General features: G+C 43.0%; 1 non-coding gene across 1 annotated transcript; it reads right to left on the reverse strand.

Annotated features, from left to right (window-relative positions):
• Positions 1–114: 114 nt before the first annotated feature.
• Positions 115–196, reverse strand: trnal-aag (transfer RNA leucine (anticodon AAG)). The gene has a single exon. It is a non-coding gene; the product is annotated as a tRNA-Leu (tRNA).
• Between the last annotated feature and the right edge of the window lie 5459 nt (positions 197–5655).

Genomic DNA, 5655 nt, shown 5'->3' on the forward strand with positions numbered 1-5655 from the left:
GAGTAGCATTGCTACGTTTTGTTAATACAGTGTATACATAAGTATAGTCTGCCCTGTTCGCGAGTGCCCGCATGGACTATCTGAGTACATCACCCGGGATATAAAATGTAAAATTGACAGCGGTGGGATTCGAACCCACGCCCCCGAAGAGACTGGAGCCTTAATCCAGCGCCTTAGACCGCTCGGCCACGCTATCATGTAACATAAGCTTGGAAAATAACACAATTAATACACAGATATTGTCGTCTTCAATTGTTTCCAAACAGTCTGCATCTCTGCTAAATATTGATAACTAAGCAGTAAGGCCCGAGGGGCTGTGGTACAGTGCATGGATACAGCCCTTAAACTTGGTATATTGGCCATATACCACAAGCCCCAGAGGTGACTCGTTGCCATTATAAACTGGTTACCAATGTAATTAGAGCAGTACAAATAACTGTTTCGTCATACCCGTGGTATATGGTCAGTTATAGCACAGACTGGAATATGTTTGGGGATTCATCAGATGGCATTGAGGATTTTACCACATCATCAGTCACCGGCTTCATTAATACGTACTTTGACAACCTCCTCCCTACAGTGACCATACCAGAGCACAGCGGAGCCGAGCTGGAGAGCGTGCCCAATGTGAATCGAGCGCAGAGCGAGTTTCCCAAAGACTGGAGCTTTGGCCTTCTTGCCCTCTCCAATTTCTCTCCAATACTATTAAACGAGATCACTTTACAAGCTCATGGCATGCCCGGCCCATCATGCAAATGTATGGAAATGCAGGAAATAATTTTAGGTTGAAGTTGAATTGAACAGTATAAAACAATCAGAATGGAGAAAGACCCATTGAAATAATTTAGAATGTATGTGTTGCCACCCTAAGGTCACGTACCACTCATAAAGCAAATGTAGAACTTTTATCAATATAAAACATAAAATACCGTCATATCGTCCAAAAATTTGAAAAATACCATGATATGATATTTTTGCCATATCTCCCAGCCCTAATCACTGCATCCAATGGGTATGGATATAGCTTTAGAACAAAGTTCTACAGTATTAGTAAAAATGTGATTGATACATGTGGATGATCTTGTTCCTGTAGTGTTTGTAAACTCCCTGGTAGATTGATTAATAACCTGAACCAGATTACAGGCACTGGTTACAGTAAGAAGCTTCCTCTTGAGCGGACAGCTTGATGAAAACCAGTCAATATTCAGGTCCCAAAGAAAGTAGACCTCTCTGTTTACATCACATACACTATCAAGCATTTCACACACCACAACACTTCAATAACAATTGACATAAGATCTTCTCTAAGCATTACAGGGATATGGCTCTGAATATATACAGCAACACCTCCCCCATAAGCATTTCTATCTCTTCTATAGATGTTATATCTTTGTATTGCTACTGCTGTATCATCAAATTAATTATCGAAGTGAGTCTCAGAAATGGCTAATATATGAATGTTATCAGATGTTAGCAAGTTATTGATTTCATTAACCTTATTTCTAAGGCTACATATATTAATATGGGCTATTTTCAGCCCTTTCCTGGGTAGCTTATAGACATAACACTGAAAAGAGCAAACAAAGCAAGAGAAACAATATATTCATTCAGCAGTCCATTAAATCAATTGGTGTGTGTGTGTGTGTGCTGCGGGGTTGAAGCTACGAACCCATAGGCTCGGCTCTCTCACCCTTCCAGGCTTCTGGGAGGGAGAGTGGACAATGAGCCTGTCATAGCGGATGTAAGCAATGTCCCCACACGCTTTGGCAGCTTTCATGACTGGTATCAGATCTTTCCTCATCTGGCGCACAGCTTCAGGATAGTCCTTGTTGAGGAAGATATACGTTCCTCTCAAGTTCTTGGCTCTTTCCAGAACAGCTACCTTGTCCTTGAACCTCAGGAACTTGATCACTATTGGCCTGGGCTTATCACCTGGGCCAGTGGTGGGTTTTCCAGTCCTGTGGGCTAGCTCCACCTCAATCTTCCTGCGGTCCAACTTCAATTTCTCAGAGATCGTTTCCCTCACTTTGTCCTCAGACTCCGTCCAGGTCTCATGTGGAGATTCTGCAATTCCATCCACAGCCATGTTGTCCCGTCTTGATTGTCCCTCGAGATAGTCTGATTTATTAGTCATTGTTATCATGGATTCACACACAGAACTGATGTCCTCTCCCAATGACTTACAGGTTGCTGTCATCTTGACATTCTCCTGTTTCAACTCATCGAGCTGACTGCAAACTGTTCTTCAGGTCCTGGACCTCTCTGGTCAGGTCGCCCATTCTTTTATTAGTAGAATCCACGAGTATTTGGACAAAACACTTGAAGCTATTTTCTTGTTGTTGTAACAACTGCTTGTAAGTCTCTTTTTGTTTGTTTAAAAGATCCTTCACGTGTGATAGAGAGACACCACTGTCCTCAATGGTACTCCGACCGGCTTTGGTCTTTGTCACGGTAGCTAGCAACGTAGGTTACGCTGTCACTCCTCGCAGTTCCAGACAGGGCAGGTCATGGTGGAGATTCAAAACAACAAACAGCAGGATTCTAGACAGCCACAAACCCAGGACAATCCGCGGTTCCAGCTACAATGGATAATAGCGTCACGGGTTGCGTTCAAGAAAACCCCGCTAGCTTGATATGCAGCTAGCTAGTAGGTAGGCTAGCTGCGATGCCAAATAGCTCCTCAGACCCGTCCTTGGTCGGCAGGATCACTGGAAAGAGACAACCAGTCCCAGCAACTGATGCCAACTGCGTCATGGGATACAAACTAAGAAGCTAGCTAGCTACCAAGAATACAAAGAGTTATGTTTGGAGCAAATCCAACACAACACATCACTGACTACCACTCATATTTTCAAGCATGGTGGTTGCATCATGTTATGTGTATGCTTGTCATTTAGCAAGGACTAGGGAGTTTTTTAGGATAAAAAGAAACGGAATAGAGCTAAGCACAGGCAAAATCCTAAAGGAAAACCTGGTTCAGTCTGTTTTCCAACAGACACTGGGAGACAAATTCATCTTTCAGCAGGACAATAACCTAACACAAGGCCAAATATACACTGGAGTTGAAGACACCATTGAATGTTCTTGAGTGGCCTAGTTACAGTTTTGACTTAAATCGTCTTGAAAATCTATGGCAAGACTTGAAAATGTCTATCTAGCAATAATCAGTAACCAACTTGACAGAGCTTGAAGAATTTTAAAAATAATAAAGTGCAAATATTGTACAATCCAGGTGTGCAAAGCTCTAAGAGACTTACCCAGAAAGACTCACAGCTGTAATCGCAGCCAAAGATGATTCTAACATGTATTGACTCAGGGGGTTGAATACTTATCTAATCAAATCATGTTTTTTTTAAAGATTTTTTTTTTTTTTTTACAAATGTTAGAATTTTGTGTAGATCGTTGACAATTTGTAAAACATTTAAATTCATTTAAATCCCACTTTGTAACACAACAAAATGTAAGCGGTGTGAATACTTTCTGAAGGCACTAACATAGACACACATGCATACTGACGCCACACACACACACCATACGCTGCTGCTAGTCACTTTACTCCTATAGTATATATATTTTTTTTAATTGAACCTTTATTTAACTAGGCAAATCAAGAAAAAAATTCTTACTTACAGTGACGGCCTACTTGTAAAGCCCCCCCCCCCGGCCAAACCCACCCATAAACCGGACGACGCAGGGCCAATTGTGCGCCGCCCTATGGGTCTCCCGATCACAGCCGGTTGTGATAGAGCCTGGGACCGAACCTGGGTCTGTAGTGATGCCTCTAGCACTGTGATGCAGTGCCTTAGACCACTGTGCCACTCTGGAATCCAAAATATATGTACATAGCTACCTCAATTACCTCGTACCGTTGCACATCAACTCAGTACAGGTACTCCTTGCATACAGTGCATTCGGGAAAGTATTCAGACCCCTTCACTTTTTCCACATTTTGTTATGTTACAGCCTTATTCTAAAATGGATTCAATTAATGTTTTTCCTCATGTACACACAATACCCCATAATGACTAAGCGAAAACACGTTTTTAGAAATACCTTATTTACATAAGTATTCAACCCTTTGCTTTGAGATTCAAAATTGAGCTCAGGTGCATCCTGTTACCATTTATCATCCTTGAGATGTTTCTACAACTTGATTGGAGTCCACCCATGGTAAATTCAATTGATTGGACATGATTTGGAAAGGCACATACCGGTCTATATAAGGTCCCACAGTTGACAATGAATGTCAGAGCAAAAACCAAGCCATGAGGTCGAAGGAATTGTCTGTAGAACTCCGAGACAGGATTGTGTCGAGGCATAGATCTGGGGAAGGGTAACAAAAATCTTCTGCAGCATTGAAGGTCCCCAAGAACACAGTGACCGCCATCATTCTTAAATGGAATAAGTTTGGAACCACCAACTCTTCCTAGAGCTGACCACCCAGCCAAACTGAGCAATTGGGGGAGAAGGGCCTTGGTCAGGGAGGTCACCAAGAACCTGCTGGTCACTCTGACATAGCTCCAGAATTCCTCTGTGGAGATGGGAGAACCTTCCAGAAGGAGAGCCATCTCAACAGCACTCCACCAATCAAGCCTTTATATATTTCTTATTTAACTAGACAAGTCAGTTAAAAACAAATTATTATTTACGATGACGGCCTACCCCAGCCAAACCCAGATGACGCTGGGACAATTGTTTGCCACCCTATGGGACTGCCAATCACCGCCGGATGTGATACAGCCTGGATTCAAATCAGGGACTGGTAGCCCGATGGTAGAGTGGCCAGACGGAAGCCACTTCTCAGTAAATGGCACATGACAGCCCGCTTGGAGGTTTGCCAAAAGGCACCTAAAGGACAGACCATGAGAAACAAGATTCTCTAGTCTGATGAAACCAAGAATGAATGCCAAGTGTCACGTCTGGAGGAAACCAGGCACCGCTCATCACCTGGCCAATACCAGGGGATGTTTTTCAGCAGCAGGAACTGGGAGACTAGTCAGGATGGAGGAAAAGATGAACGGAACAAAGTACAGAGCGATCCTTGATGAAAACCTGCTCCAGAGCACTCAGGACCTCAGACTGAGGGTGAAGGTTCACCTTCCAACAGGACAAGACCCGAAGCACACACCCAAGATAACGCAGGAGTGACTTTGGGACAAGTCTCTGAATGTCCTTGAGTGGACCAGCCAGAGCCTGGACTTGAACCCGATTGAACATCTCTGGAGACCTGCAAATAGCTGTGCAGCGACGCTCCCTATCCAACTTGACAGCGCTTGAGAGGATCTGCAGAGAAGAGTCGGAGAAACTCTCCAAATACAGGTGTGCCAAGCTTGTAGCGTCAGACCCAAGAAGCCTCGAGGCTATAATTGCCGCCAAAGGCGCTCCAGCAAAGTACTGAGTAAAGGGTCTGAATACTTATGTAAATGTAATATTTCAGTTTATTATTAATACATTTGCAAAAATGTCTAAATCAGTCTTTTTGTCATTATGGGGTATTGTGTGTAGATTGGGGGGGGGGGACATTTAATCAATTTTAGAATAAGGCTGTAACCTAACAAAATTTGGAAAAGGTGATGGGGTCAGAATACTCGCCGAAGGCACTGTGTGTGTGTGTGTATATGTGTATATATATATATATAAAAAAAACATTTACAA

Source organism: Salmo salar, chromosome ssa28, assembly GCF_905237065.1.
Source record: "Salmo salar chromosome ssa28, Ssal_v3.1, whole genome shotgun sequence".
Classification (NCBI taxonomy): Eukaryota; Metazoa; Chordata; class Actinopteri; order Salmoniformes; family Salmonidae; genus Salmo; species Salmo salar.